Genomic DNA, 16,606 nt, shown 5'->3' on the forward strand with positions numbered 1-16,606 from the left:
CCGAAGGTGACTCCCTTGGGGCTTAGGCCCATCCCCCTCGACACTTCTAGGACTACACTCCTAGAAAAATAAGACATCCCCGGTCTCATTATAATTTTCTTTCTCAAGATAATTCTAGGACTACGCTCTTAGAGGGAAAAGACACTTGGTCTTTCTATTTTAATTAATCTTTGAAATGCATGCAAACTTTCAACTTGTATCAATAGCCGTTGACTTAACCTGTCTTAAAGGCTTAAAACAAAATAGGGGTTAACTCAAACATAGAATTTTCTTTTGAAATAATATAAAGAAGTGTAATTGTATATTTATATGCCGATGTATACCATAAATAATTCTGAATTCTTCAAGTGACACCTCCATCACTTCTACCACATAAAATAAGGCATTGAAATAATGTCTCTAAGTTGTGTCACATAAATGCATTCTCAAATGGAATTATGTACAATTCCCACTGGACTTACCCCCACATTTCACAGTTATAATACAGATAACAAATATCATTTTTTTATTATATATATGTATTTTTATATATATACATATATGTCTACCTTTTCATATATGTATGAAGGAAGTATGATTAAATACTGTCAAGTTGCTAACATCATTAATAGTCTCGCTGTCATTCATGTTATAACTAAATTAACCTCAAATTGACATTATGTAACTATGACCACTGTAAAATCATTACAAGATATGTTTAAGATTTCAGAAGAAGCATAGCCTTTCTCTGTATTCAAGTCTATACAAAAAAATTGAACTATTTAGAAAAGTCAATGTCACGCGTACATAAACTAACACTAGACTACAAATTTACATTTTCATCTACTATTGGACTAAAAAGATAAAGACTGATTTTCATTCAAATGTAATTCTATTTATATGTGAGACAGTATATAATTTTATTTTATTTATTATTTTTTTTAAAAGAAAAATTAATCAATAAAATTTTAACTTTAACAATGGTAATAAACTTCCTGAATTAATATCAATTTATACAATTTGCTTATTGTATTTTTTAAGACACGACGTTTCATTATTTTTCAACTAACCGTTAACAAAATTATCAGGGAGGTAGATACCAGAATATAAAAACGATCTTAAAAATAATTTATACTATGTGTCTCCCAAGTCCCAACGCTGCTCAGAGTCAGTCTTTCAATAACGTTGTAATTATTCATAATAAAAACAATTTTAATTTTAATCAAATTAAATAACTATATAGAGATCCAATAGATATATCAAACCAAACTTTCTCTAATATTCTTCTAGATTTAAGAAAGAGTATCAGGTTATACGTCTGTGCAAAGAGACGTGACTTTTCACTCTTTCATATAAGGACGTTAAAAATTTAGAAGTAAACTGTCTCCAGATTATATCCTTATACAACTTTTCTAAAAGACAATAATTTTATTTAATAGGACACTTTATACAACTCTTTTGTAAAATAGAAAAATAAAAAATAAAAATAAACAACAACAACGTGACATTATAGTGTTGACAATATAATGGCTCTGAAGGCTTTTTTTTCTTTTTTTTACTCGTACCTTACTCAATACAACATATCAAACAAATGCTCAAACAAGGAACAATTAACAGTAACATATATCAATGTATTAATTCAATTCTATATGAGGCATAATAGGCAATGACTGAAAAAAGATTCAATACACATGAAATATACTTATATTATCACTCAGATTATCATTGCATGAATGCAATACATTATCCTATCATTTTATTATTATTATTATTATTATTAATATTTACAATGATAACAATTTTAACGACTTTCTTCTAAACGACATACCTCTTCAATTGAAATTTAGTTTCAGAGTACTCCGGGAAGGGCGTCATCTTATATGAAGAAGAAATTGAATGAGTATGTACTTCTTATGTGGAAGGGTATATATGTAGGTTTTACTGGATTTCAATCCACTTATTGTTACTTGGTTTTGTACTGTAATACTCAATCAAGGATTTTAACTAATAAGTCTTAATATATTCAGGTAAGAAGTCTTAAATTCTTAATATATTAAAGAAGAATCAGTTTCACGAATATAAAAATTTAGTAAAGGACAATTTCAACATGAGTAAACAACTCTCAGAGTGTTGTGTGCATATATACACGAAATCAATATATAAATATATATATTATTTTATTCTAGTTATTATCTGACCTTTATTTTTCATGTACAAATAGATTATCTATTTTTTGGTATTTAACCGATAGATTGATTAGATTCGGCCTCCAACTCTAATTAATTTTTCCACAAAATTAGAGACACAAAATTCACAATTACTTTAAAAGTAATTTACTTCAAAATAAATAGTGTCTCCAAATGGCTATTCAAATAAATAAACAGGGCAGAGATTCAAAAACACAAACAACAATTTTGTATAAAACAAAATAGGACAGAATAATCATGCAATAATATATAAACACTTTAAAGACTAATAAAGGCTTTAAATTGTTCGGGCTTTTGGATATTTTAATACAATCTTCCATTCACATAATCTTATTAAAATTCACTTGAACTGAAACACTTATATATTCAAATTACAGTATAATCATATCACAATATATATAGTATAAATAAAACATTATACTAAAATAATAAGCGAGTAAAATAATAACAAACACATTAAAGTAGTAGAGAGTAAGAAACTTCTGGCCTGTTTAATGGAAAGGCACGCAATACTGTGCTGTCCTAAAGACTTTACAGCCTCCCTACGTGCAGGTTGTGATGACTATGAAAGGCTCCAAGATACAACTCCAATGTCCTCCATGTGCACGTTCACAGAGTGACAATCACCAAGTCTTGTAGTGTCACGTTGCCATAAACTTAGATGTATATATATATATATATATATAATATTTGGTTGAAGAATGAAGGAGTGAGTTTTTAGAAAAAGAAACAAGAGGAATAAGATCTCGTATATTTGTTGGAATACTCTTACTATTTATAGGCTACTACATGCCTATTCAAGAAAAGATATATTTTTTCTCAAAAGACTTTTCACCATTAACTTTTCATATCCATTCAAACATTTTATGATTAAAGAAGTTTTAAAAACTTTATTGTAAAAAACTTAACAATATTATCAGTTAAAAGACCATTGCAGCACTAGGTTGAAAATTGACGTAGAGACCTCGAAGAAGCAAGTAACAGCTGGGAGATTCCATTTTAAGAAACAACTGGCTTGTAATAAAGCGCCTATGGACCTTTTAGGAGTGACTTTTCAGGCTTAAGCAGGGATAGCATATTCTTCCTTTTCAGACGATGATGCCTCTGGAAGGATTATATTTTCCATGCATGCTGGCAGCACTACCAGGGAATTCCAATGGTGGACAACTATTTAAGAGAACTAGTAGAAGCCCAATTAAGGGAGACAGCTACAACCTTCCTTTCTCAAGACAGTATCATGCATAATTGCAAATAAAAATTGAATATATATAAAAAAATTTGACATAATAGACTAAAATAAATTTTGTAAAACATGATGCGCACAAATGTGTACCACTTAAAAATACCACTTATAACAATAACACATTCATCATTGCAGATTAATGCTAGAGTACGGGGTTGTCGAACCACAAGGATTGCTAGTTTATGGTAAACAGAATTATAAAACTACTTTCTCTATTTGATAAAAGAAATGATAAATCGATTGGTTTGTCATTTAACCTACGAATTTAACTTTCAGAAAACAGTAAATAATGTGAATAAGATGGATTGAATTTATAAAGAAAAGGCTAGGGAATTGACTTCACCTCAACCTCATAAACATGTAGAACTTGCACTCAACTTGGGGATTGACAATTATATATATAAAATGATGTGTAGGAGCATAAAACTACCACAACATTGTCAAGAAGATTATACATTCAGGACTAAGTAATAACCCATCTTTGGTTAGCATGGTTCATCCACCTAAACTAGATTGTGATATGAACGATCTTCCCTAGGCATGGCCTATCAAGGTCCTTCAATAGTATGTTGCAGCACATGAAATCAATTAAATATCATAGATTATTTTTAGTTTGTATGGACCATCTACCTAACTACATTAATCTAAGGGTGTAGCATGGTCCATTTTTCTTAGGTATAACCTATATAAATGCTCAACTTCATGCTAATATAACCATTCCATAAATTCTTTCCCATTGTCACTATAGGAAATCAAGTGTAATACTTGTATCAATATGATTTTTAAGACAAGATAACAAATCAACACAAATATATATATTCATATAATAAACACATGCATCAATTCAATGTAAAGAACATCAAGTTAATGAAAATACTTCTAATTTATAAAACTAAATATATACAATAAAAAACCCCAAATTGAAATACAAATCAAACCATGTTTACTTGGTCTAGGTTACATCAACTCCCTAGAAAAGGGATTTAGCCTCTTATGAATATGGCTACAACCTCCAGGATTGAAGAAGAGAATAGAATTCCCTCTCTCACCATTGTTGCAAGCTTAGCCTCCAAGAACCCTAAAAATCCTCCCTTCTCTCTGTATTTCTTTTCAAAACAAAAATAAGACATAGACTCCTTTAGCCTTTCCCCCTCTTTATCCTCCCGTGAGTTCAAAATACAAAATCCCACGTTTAAAATTCAAATCCCCCACTTAAGATAGACAAAATCGGATTAAAATAACATGGGGGCCCGTGGTTTCACGTTCGGATGCGAGAACCGGCATCCGGATGCAAGCCCCTGATGATGTGGCGTTCGGATGCCATAGCATGCGTCCGGATGCAAGCTCTATGGAAGGTGGCGTCCGGACGCCAGTTCTTGCATTCGGAAGCCAGGCTTGCTACTCTGGCATAGAATCATTTCTTTAGCTCCGGTTGCATCTTTCGCCTCTTCATGTCATTTCCTTTTGATGATTACTTGAAATGTAAGCTCGAAATGACTTGTACTTCAAAACCCTTTAAAACCTTATTTTTATTCCTTTTTCGCAATTAGACTTGCAAAAACACAAAAACATAAAAATGGAGTTAATATATATGAATAGAGCAAATAATGGGCTTAACTAATACAACTAAGGGCGCTTAAATATGCAATATTTGACGCTTATCTGACCTCCAAACTTACATTTTACTAGTCCTTTAGCAAAACAAAATTGAAACACAGACTTCTCCTTTTTCGTGGAAGTGACGATTACATTTAGCATATGCAACAAGCCTTTTAAACCCCTAGGTATCCCTAGAGGACGAGCGAAGTCTCGTGAGGGTTTACCAGAAATGATACCCACAAACACTAAACAACAAGGCTCATTCTAGTGTACATTAAATATATGACTTTGGGGAAAGACTCTATCAAGAAGACTACAACAAGTATGCATACAGTGACATCTTAAAATAATATTCAATTCCCAGCCCTCATGCATCAACAAACTAGTCCACATATATGATCTTCAACATCTCATTTATAATAGAATTTCATCTTAAGTTCCTTAGAAGTGAACCGAAATTTCATTTTATTTTAAAATGCACTTTTAACCCTTTTATGGCCCATTCAACATTTTCCCATCCTTAATCTATCTTTTGAAATCATAATCCAAGGCATACATTTATTTGAACACATTTTGTGTTTTTTTTATTTTATTTTTTTATTTATGTATGACCATGTGCAATGTCCAAGTTCCTTAAGCTCTCTAACCACCCCACGTAACAAGCGTTGAGCCAACGACTCCCAAACCAGATGGTCTTAGGGTGTTAAGTGTACAGACACTCCTAGGGTGTAATGACTCGGAATGGCTAGGCTGCGAACTCAAACTAATCATACATCTTACATTCTTTCCTTGTCTTCCTTTTTAATCAGTTGATATGTTGAAAGAATGCAGTGTTATTCATTTTTTTTTTTTTTTAATACCAAGGATTATTTCATTCATCCGACCTACCAATTCAGGGAGTCAATTAAGTAAAACCACAAGGAATGGAATGCAATTTTCGGTGTGCTCAATGTGCATTGTGAAGTCACTTAGAGATAAAAGACTCCAAAATAAAACATTTAAATCATGCAATGGACCTTTTTTCATTTGAACAAACATGCTGATAACTTTCAATCATTCCTTGATATCCTATATAAGCATACAAGCTGTATTAATCACATAAATTCCCCCCAAACTTAGTTCCAACAACGCCAAAAATCATTTGCCTAAACATACAATTTTATTATTTTTATTTTTATTATTTATTTATTTATTTTTTTTACAAATCAATTCAACTATAAACAATTCAACCTTATTCAATAATGACAATCTACTTGTGAATAGCTAACTCTTAACACCCCCAAACTTAAATGATACATTGTCCTGAATGTATGAAAACATGTATAGAAATTAAGCAAGCTAAGAGATGTAAAAAGAGAGAGACTACTGAGTGTGATATGATAACTTCAGTGCAACCAATTGGTGGCCTGTCGTGGGGTACAACCAAATTTGTGCAAAAGAGTGTGGCCAAGTTCTAAATTTATAAATGCCACTACTTCCTCTAACTAAAAAGATAGCTAGGGTGAGTAGGGATCGTCTCAAGGGATTTTTAGGCGTACTTGTAATGGAAACAATGTATCAGGTTAGTAGGTCGAGTGATCAAAGAGTGGTGTGTTTAGTTGATTAGACTACGAATTAAACTAAACAAGTTCAATGTAAAATAAACAATTTAAATGAAATTTAGAGAAAACAAGAGAGTGAGGTCTTGGGGTCTAGAGGTCACCACTAAACATCACCATTCTAGATATTCAATGTACATGTGTTGCAATTTAAGAGTGTGTGATTGATTGTTTCAACAAGTATGGATCACCAATTAAGCATATATTGTCTAAGCAACCTAGTGAATAGCACAATACATCAAATTAAACCATTAATCCTTCCTTTAAGCTCACAATCTGTGATACCCCCGGATTTTCGAATGCGGGTTGGCCAGGCCCACGTCCGAATACCCGAGGATATCAAAAATAATTCGGTAATAAATGAACATAGAGTACAAATATGATAAAAAAAAATTAAAAATAAAATGCTGAAGGGAAACTAAAATAATAATCCAATAATTAATCCTCAGAATAAATTTTCATTGATTAATAAATCCTTCTGATACAACTAATCCTCCAAAAATATACAACTCGGGAATCCATACAATGTGGACCCCTAGAAATCCAAACTAAATAAGTAACTGAAATAATGTCTACATCTGAAAACAGAAACATAAACAAATCTTCTAAATGGAAGCGGAAGAATGAAGTAGACTGATCCCTGCTCACCACGAACAACCTCTACTCCTAACGAACACCTGAAAAATAATGGTGGGTCAAGCACACAAACAAGTTCTACTCTACTACAGTCCAAGCAGAGATCCGATACACGTATACATCCTAATCAACTCAATAATGGCTATATAGTCCGTACATAGATATATCCACACTAAGGTACTCTCACTAGACTACAAAGGGGTCTCAACCTGAATAGAAGGTAACATGCAAAATGCACCTGAGTGGGCATGAGTACCTAAGCCTAACAGGGTATACCTCTACCATCATAGCCAGCTACGCATCCAACTGCATATACGCTCCCTAATCGTTGACACTGAGACTCAAGCTTATGTCACGGTACCATAAATATATATTTAAAATCCTATCCTATCCATCCATAAGAAATACAGTTAGTCGTTCAGCTTGTTCAACTGCATAGACTAAACATCCAGAGAAAATCCAGTTAGTCGTTCAGCTTGTTCAACTGCACAGACTAAACATCCAGAGGAAATCCAGTTAGTCGTTCAGCTTGTTCAACTGCACAGACTAAATATAAGTAGGATTCTATCTTTATAACCCATTCACTTATTCCGTATAGGTACGATATAGTATTTTAAAACTAATCCGTCCCTATTATGCCACCGTCCCATACCGGTGCATACAATCCATCCATCCATAATAAATGATGTAAATATAAATTAGTACACCAATTAATCCATACCTAGCATGATATAAATCATACACATAACCATTTGTATTTATTTAAGCAAATACAACAATTTAAATAGCATGTAGTTAACTTACATTCCACGTAATTAACCTACATTTCAGATAAATAATATAAACTCCTAATCATGAATAAAGTCCTTTAAACATTTAATTCAATTGTTAAAACAATTAAATAACTAATCATCCATTAAATAATTTATAAAAATTATTTATAAATCAGTATTGTCTAATTCCTTAAGCATATGAAGTGTATTATGCATTCTAGAACCTTCCAAAGTCCATTTAACCCATTTAAATTAATTAAAATAGGTTTAAAAATAATTTTAGGCAATTAAAACCAACATCCAGGTCGTGGTCCAACTAGGCAGGCTGAGTTCCCAACTGAGTAGGCTGAGTTTCCAACTGAGCAGGCTGAGTTTCCAATTGAGCAGGCTGAGTTCTTAACTTAGCAGGCTGAGTTCCCAACTTAGTCGGCTGAGTTCCCAACTTAGTTGGCTGAGTTGGTGTTGAAGTCGTCTTTTTCGTCTGTTCAGCCTCTGTAAACCCTAAAACTCCATAGTTGAAGCCTTTAAGCTTCAACCTAAGTCTCATACATCCATACTAAATTATTTTAGATGTTTTGACATGTAAAGATTAAACTTAAACATCAATTATGCATCAAAAATTCCAGAATCATTCAAAACAAGAATATGAAACTAAAAACATACAATCCTTTGTTTTAGTTCAATTAAGCATGCATAATACTTCAGTTTAATTGTTTAAGTCTCCTGGAATATCTTAGGCATGTATAGAAATACAAATCAAAGGAAGAGAGTAAGAGAAGAACTTGCCTTAGGATTTCAGATTGAAAATCCCAAATTTCCTTCTCTGTGTTCTTCCTCTGATTCTGGCGACCTTGGTTGCTGTCGAACCTTTTGTTGCTCAGTCCTAACCCCACGAACATGCTCTCCTTCTTCCTCATAGGGTTTGGCCTTGAACCCTTGGCCAAAGCCTCCTTCTTTCCCCTCACGTTTTCCTCTATGTATCTCTCTGCCTCTAAGTATAAAATATATCACGTATATGAAAACCTGGCCTCCCACAGACCTATACTATTATATAAATAGTAATCCAATATAACCGTAATCCAAATCAAACCCTAAGTTTGCCTTAAGGAAAAAATCAGGAAAAAGGAAAATAAAAATAATTATATATATATATATATATAAGTCTGTTATAAAACTCACGTGAATAAGCATATATACATATATATATATATATATATACTATATAACCTTCTAACTATATATATAATATATATCTGATTATAGTTAAATTACTATTAACTATTTATAATACTAATGAATATAAAATCTTTATATACATATATACCCATATATATATGTACATCCATCCATGGGTAAACATTCGTACCCAACCAACTCCTATCCAAGTAGTCCATGTGACCCATTGAGTTGGTCTATTACTACTATTTATATTCAACTCCTTTAAAATAAAATACAACACAAAATAATTAAATGATTTAATCCAAATAAATAACTACAATTAAAACACCCAATTAATTAACTACACAAGCACCTAATTAATTCAAATAAATCACATAAGCAATTAAGACAATAAGCATATAATCATGTAGCCACGTAAACACCTAGCCACGTAAGTACATAATCACATAATTAAATAAAATGTAATAAAATAAATAAATAAATTTCCTTTATATCCTTTTGAAAAATAGGGGTATTACATTCTTCCCCCCCAACAAAAGGAATTCTATCCTCGGAATTCACGAAATTCTGAATTATATTTCTTTTAAATTCATTTCCATTTCACATGGACTCTACCTCTGTGTATGGGCTCCACTGAATTCCAAAGCATCCAATAAAAATTTATGATTCCTATTTTTTAAGAAACCCAAAAAAAAACCTTACCATATGTAAATTGTATCTATCAACAACTCAATCTTACCCGATATTTAGTCAAGGGTAATGATATATAATCCTCCAAGTTTCATAGCATATATGCACAAAACTCTTATGCACTCAGCGTTAATGATTTGGTAATGCAAATCTATAGGCTACTGCCTCAATTGATAAACAAAATCCTCAAAAAGTCAATTTAATAAGTAAAACTGACCTTCCTCTAAAAAGCGCCTTGCTTCTTATATGGAAAACAACACGAACAACTACGTCCTAATAGAAAACTCTATTATATGAGTTCCACTACTTCCAAAACCTACCGCCGCCTCCCAACCGCGCACAGCCCACTACAAAAGAGAGTATTTCTCTTCGACGTGTCTATAAATGAAGTCAAGGTCTAATTGTATCCCCCTTACTTCCATTTCAAACCAACAAATTAGAGGTTTGCACATGTAATATACAGAACCTAAAAAAAATTGTCACACCAAATTCTTTGTGCCAACATCATCGCAACAAGATCCTGAAAAGTGAAATAAATGCTTTCAAATTGTCCACGAAAACCTAAGATATATGCCTTAAGCATATCCTCCACAATCTAAGTTAATTTCTCGATCAAGTCCTCCATCTAGAGATATGAAGCAAAGTTGCGGCTCCAAAATCTTCAGAGAACTCCTTCTAAATAGCATTTTTCATCCACTATAATGGATATCCACATGTTATAACACCACTATCAGTGCAATGTAGAACTGATATGAAGCTCTAAAATGAACATTACCCCAATTAATGTCCATAAGTGAACTTGCTCAATCCAGCACTCTTTACCCACATGGAATTAAAATTCCAATTCAATGTTGATAATTCCTACCGACTATTCACTCTTGATTAGTCCGACTCCCACTTTGATATGAAGTGGTAAAAATCTCCAATGATATCCAATTATCAATTTTTCACCTTTCTAACAGGCATTACTTTTAGAGATAATTTTGTATATGTCCCTACCCATTCTTGTTCACCCAAACTGACATTTGATGTCTTGATGTAACTTATAACCGTCTGAGTGCACCGAGAAAAAATCACAAATTTTGCATCTCAGTCACTCAGGCATCATTTACAAAACCTACTAATCCTCCGCCAGTACCTTAAGCTTTATTTGAGTAAGGTAACACCTCCTCCAAGGTCAGCTCCGAAATTCTAAGTTGACCTCCTTAATTACCTTGGTAATAGCAAGTGTCATTATTACACATGCTATAAACTCAACTGATAACTCAACAACTAACCGAAAGATTTAATACCATATCGGTTGTTGAGAGCATCCACTTCTAAATTTGCTTCCATTAGACAGAACTTGATACAAAGTGTGAATCACCACTTCTATCCATCAATGCCGTCTTGTGATCCGTTCCATTCGTATGAACTGATGTCATACCAGTTCAAAATAGACAATAATTAAGCTGACATAATTTATCAGTCAAACTAATATCCCAACTAGAATCCTGATCCTTATGTAACATCAGCAATCCCTCAACTAAATTCGTGGAAAATGCTCTGTCATTTCCATTTTAGTATAAGAAATAGCTGTAAGGATCTAGTGATCTCTGATGGTCCATCTCGACTATCTAATAAATAGTAGACTTGGAGACAAAATCACTATGTCCCTCCTCCTACATGTGCTCTAAACATCTGCTTCATAGCGTGATGCATCATATCTTTACCTATATGAAATAGAGAACTAAGAGTTGCGAACCTCAGTCCTTGCATCCTCTTTCTAATTTGTCTGCAGAAAGTACCGTTAGTCCGGTACCACCAGCTTTCGTCTACACCCAGTGTTTAAAGTGGAGCATCTTCAAAAGCTAATTCTGCAACTAAATCTATCCGCTACTAATCCATGATAACCTTACTGATATTGAAAGTCAATCAGTACTTCCATTTATCAAAAGTTAACTATCATTTTCACTCAACAAAAGTCAACAACCACGACCTTTCCATACACACCGTGCACCTCTTCTTTATATATAGGTGATCAGTCTCATCCTCCTGTCTTTGACACACCCTGTTTCTTTAACGAAAGTAAGTGTCAATCAGACTTATTATGTAACATTAAATGAATATGAAACCTTTCCATCCTCCAAATAAGTCATCAATTTCCTAGCAACAACTAATTGTTGCGAATTATGCCCTAAAAAAATTTCATATTATTTACGCAAGTGATTAAGACTTAGTTTCCTCCTCCATGTGCAACACCGGTAACTCACCCTAATGACACGTTCTCATGAATAAATTCCTGTTTAAGAATAGACTGATGAAAGTTCGTATAGTCTACGATCCTCATTCGGCGTCATTCCCATATATACCTAAACCAGTACTAAATCCTCATTCTGACTTAGTAACAACTCCTAGAATTTCTAAGAGGATGTTTAGTAAATCTGGCACCTCTGATAACCCATTGTGGTGTTACAGTGGTCTTTATTTACCACAACCTCACGAATACCGAAACATTAACAACCACCATTATCATGGCATTGTAATAAGATACGTACCCAGACCTAGCGTAAAAATATCAAACTAATCGTACCAGATTATTTGACTCATAATGATGGTTTAACTAGGTCCAATAGATTGGCTAGAATTATATACATTTACCAAATCTTATGACCACATGCTCACAATCTAAGCGTAAATAGCGCTATTACTCCATGTTATGAAAAACAGTAGTTAACTGATCATATACTTATGTCCCCAACTAAACCACATACCAAATCCCGAATAATTAACGAAAATAAAACACGTATGACATACACAATATTACAAAATATACTCCTACTTAAGACATCGTTCTTTTTAGGGAAAAATCTCCTCAGAAATCAATTTGAAAAAATTGTTTTACATAATTTCCTTTTATAGTTTCGTAGGTAATCCTCCAACCTCGAAACTTATCCTTTAAACATTGCTTAAAAGCGACATATGTTTTCCTAAGCAAATACCAAGGGCTTAACCCTAATCCTCCTCACACACGAAAATGTAACCTGTCTAACGTGGCTTTATAAAACAAATAGAACGTCATAGCATAATCCACATGCTCTCTTGAACGTGATATAAAATTATGTATTTCGTTCTGATAAGAACTCCATCCGATTCCCAAACTCCTGAAAAGTACTTCTTATATATCTCTTTTAGAGATAATAAGAAATTTAGATATATGTAGATTGATCAACACTAACTCTACTTGTATCATTCGCTATACTACTAGCAATTAAGATCACTGATGAGCGCTGAAAAGTGCGTATTTAAACCCCTTAAGCTTAGGCATTCTAGCACCTTTATATATCTTACTTTACCGTTTTAGATTGATTTCGTATTATTTCCATTTTCAGGCACTTATCCCAAAAATAAGCTAACTTAGCCAAATAAGAGCTTAATTGAAGCAATTCTGGGATTAAACAAAGAAAGGAGCAAAGTGGAGAAAGAAGAAAGCAAATGAAGCCAAAGGTGGGAAGCAGCAAAGTTCGATCGATCCAACTTCAAGGTTCGATCGATCGAACAATGATCGATCTTAGCACTTCAAGATAGATCCAAGCCTTGGCCCAAAAGCATAAAGTCCAAAAGTTCGATCGATCCAACACCACCCTTCGGTCGATCGAACACTTTTGTCCTTATTCAAATGATTGATCCTATCCACAATTGTACCACCCACTAACCACTTTTGCCCTTTTCCCAAAAATATCTCCCAAAATATCTCGGATTTGTCTTTTCCCAAAAAGCTCAACCAGTTGGATCGATCTAGCCTATGTTCAATGGATCTCAGCCAGTTGATCGATCCAAGTCCAAGGTTCGATCAATCGAATTTCCTCTAATGTGAAAAAGTTAAATTTTCATCTCATTGAAAGTTGTCCTTTATCAAATTATTAGGGAATATTGTGTGCACAACCCCAACTCATTTTGGGTGTCATTTGACCTATCTATATAAGGATAAGGATTGCTTTTTACAAAAGAGGCTAATATCATTTTCATATCATCTCTTGGAGAGCAAGCTTAGAGGAGGAGGAGGCTAGAGACACCATTGGAGACTCTTCATCAACCAAGGAGCAAATCTCTTCCATGGAGTTAGTCCTTGAGGGTTGGAACAACATCACCATGAGTGGCTAGACATCCTCTTGGGGCTAGAGTTAGCTCCAAACATGCTTTCTATATCTTCATCTTGTGTATTATTGAGGGATTAGTGTTGTAATTAATGTTTTGACACTTTGATATATATAGATCTTGTTTATTCAAATGATTTCTGTGGTTTAATGCTTCCAATTGATCATTTCATTATATCCATATGTCTATGTATGCTAGAATAAATGTTCATGTGCTTGTCTCTAGATTTTGTGTTATTGATGCATGTCTATGTCTATTGATGCTATAGATTTAGGGATGTCAAAACATAGTGCTTAAAAGAATGCTCTTGTGATTTTCTTGATGGTTCATACTTATTCCTTGATGGATTGTGCCTCTCCCCTAGTTAATTTTCGTGCTAGTAGTGTAGATGTAGTGTAGTGTTAAATGGGAGGACAATCTATTCCTGTTGTTTGATGATCCAAGCTTTTGAATGCAAGTAGCATATGTCTCTAACCTTATGTTGTATTTGGATTGTGAGCTTAATGAAAGGATTAATGATTTGTTTTGATTTATTGTGCCTTTCACATGTTGTTTAGATAATATATGCTTCATTGGTTAGATATATTGTGCCTTTCACATGATGTTTAGACAATACATGCTTAATTGGTCATCCTTGCTTGTTGAATCAACCAAACACACACACACACCAATATTGCAACACACCATTTGCCCTCATTAATCACTTGTCAGTGGTATAGAAATGCATTACTTGGTGGTGACCTCTAAACCCCAAGATCTCTCTCTCTTACTTACTCTTAGTTGCATTCTTTTGTTATCACTTAGTTTAATTTAGTTGCTCTCTAATCAACCAACCAACCAATTGTTTGATAACTCGACCTACTAGCCCTAATAGCGATTCCACGACCTTGTTCAATCCTTACAATCCCTTGGGACTATCTCTACTCGCCTTAGCTATATTTTTAGTGAAGGTAGTAGTGGCTTCTATAAATGTAAAACTCTTGGCCCTCGCCTTAAAATGCACACACTTTCAAACTTGACGGTAGTGTGGCAGACCGCATTAGTTTTTGGCGCCGTTGCTGGGGATTGATTGATTTGATTATGCAACGTCGGAATTGTGGAATCAATTAGGATTAGTACTCTTTTGATCGTGTCTTTACTTTGTTTTTATTTTTCTTTAGATTACTTATTGTGTTTGTTCATCTTTGACAAGGAGCATTGAGCTAGGATCCAAGCAAAGGAGCAATCAAGCAAAGGAGCTAGGCAAGCAAAAAAAAAAGTGCTGAAAATTTAAAAATTTGCTAAGCTAAGCTTTAAATTTGGAGTTGAAGTGCTAAAGGACCTTTGTGAGACTTTCTTTACTCAATCCCTTAGTTAAATCGTCTGCCTACGTGGAGGCTTGTTTTTAATTGTTCTTGCATCATTGTTGTTAAAGCATGGGAGTATGAATTAAATGTTTGTGGAAGAAGTTTAATTGTATTGTTGTGAAGGCATAGTGTTTGTCATTCTTTGTGCTTATTGTGTTTTGCACTGTGGATGCATGGACGTCGTTCATTGAGACCCACTCTTGTCCATCTTGATTTGCATCTTGAATCCATCGTTAGAAATCATAGGGGAAGAGGAAGTTCAAATAGAACCAATCTATCAATGGATGACCATAATAATGATCATGTTGAGGACCTTGGTCACATAGACCAACAAAGTATTCTTCATCCTAATGTGCACAATAAAAACATATAAGTACCATTAGGCATGCCTAGGCCATTCATTCACCAACCACCACAACAATAAGGCCAAGTTCCATATGGAATGCCAAGGCCAATGTATGCTCCACAACCTCCCATCATCAATCAAGGAATTCAAAACCAAGGTGTTCATGTTGCACCTCCAGTAGCTAATCCACCTCTTGCTTTAAAAGACCATTATGTGCTTAATGAGTATAATGCACCTACATGTATTTAGAGCACATTATTATGAAATTAACCCACAAACCATTCAAATGCTTCCTAACTATCATGGACTTCGAAGTGAAGAACCTTACAAGCATTTGGATGAGTTTCTTGAAGTATGTTCCACCGTAAAATATACGGACATGCCGGAAGAGGTTTTAAGACTCAAACTTTTTCCATTCACCTTAAAAGATAAGGCAAAGTATTGGTTTAACAATCTTAGGCCTTTTTCAATCACTTCTTGGGCAAAAATGCAACAAGAGTTCTTGAAGAAGTACTATCCGGTTTCAAAGACCAATGCCATAAGAACCTCAATTCGAGAATTTTCAAATGGGGATGGAGAAACGTTTCATGAGGCATGGGAACGCTTCAATGAGTTGCTTAGGAAGTGTCCACATCATGACATGCCCAAATGGTAATTAGTTCAATACTTCTTTGAAAGCTTATGGGACAACTATAAGGGTATGGTTGATGCTTCCATGGGTGGCTCATACATTGATATGTATGAAGATGACGTGTGGTGTCTTTATGAGAGCATGAGTGAAAATTCTTTGCATAGAACATTATCATCCAAGAATGGTAGAAATTTACAAGGTAGGAAGAGTGGTGGCTTACATCAAGTCGACCATTCAAATGA

General features: G+C 33.8%; 1 pseudogene; it reads right to left on the minus strand.

Annotated features, from left to right (window-relative positions):
- Nucleotides 1–16,276: 16,276 nt before the first annotated feature.
- LOC132302053 (small nucleolar RNA R71) lies at nt 16,277–16,375 on the minus strand (annotated as a pseudogene).
- Nucleotides 16,376–16,606: the final 231 nt, after the last annotated feature.

Source organism: Cornus florida, unplaced genomic scaffold, assembly GCF_030987335.1.
Source record: "Cornus florida cultivar Cherokee Brave unplaced genomic scaffold, ASM3098733v1 CherokeeBrave_3.0.0_Hap2_Chr03, whole genome shotgun sequence".
In the NCBI taxonomy this organism is placed as follows: domain Eukaryota; kingdom Viridiplantae; phylum Streptophyta; class Magnoliopsida; order Cornales; family Cornaceae; genus Cornus; species Cornus florida.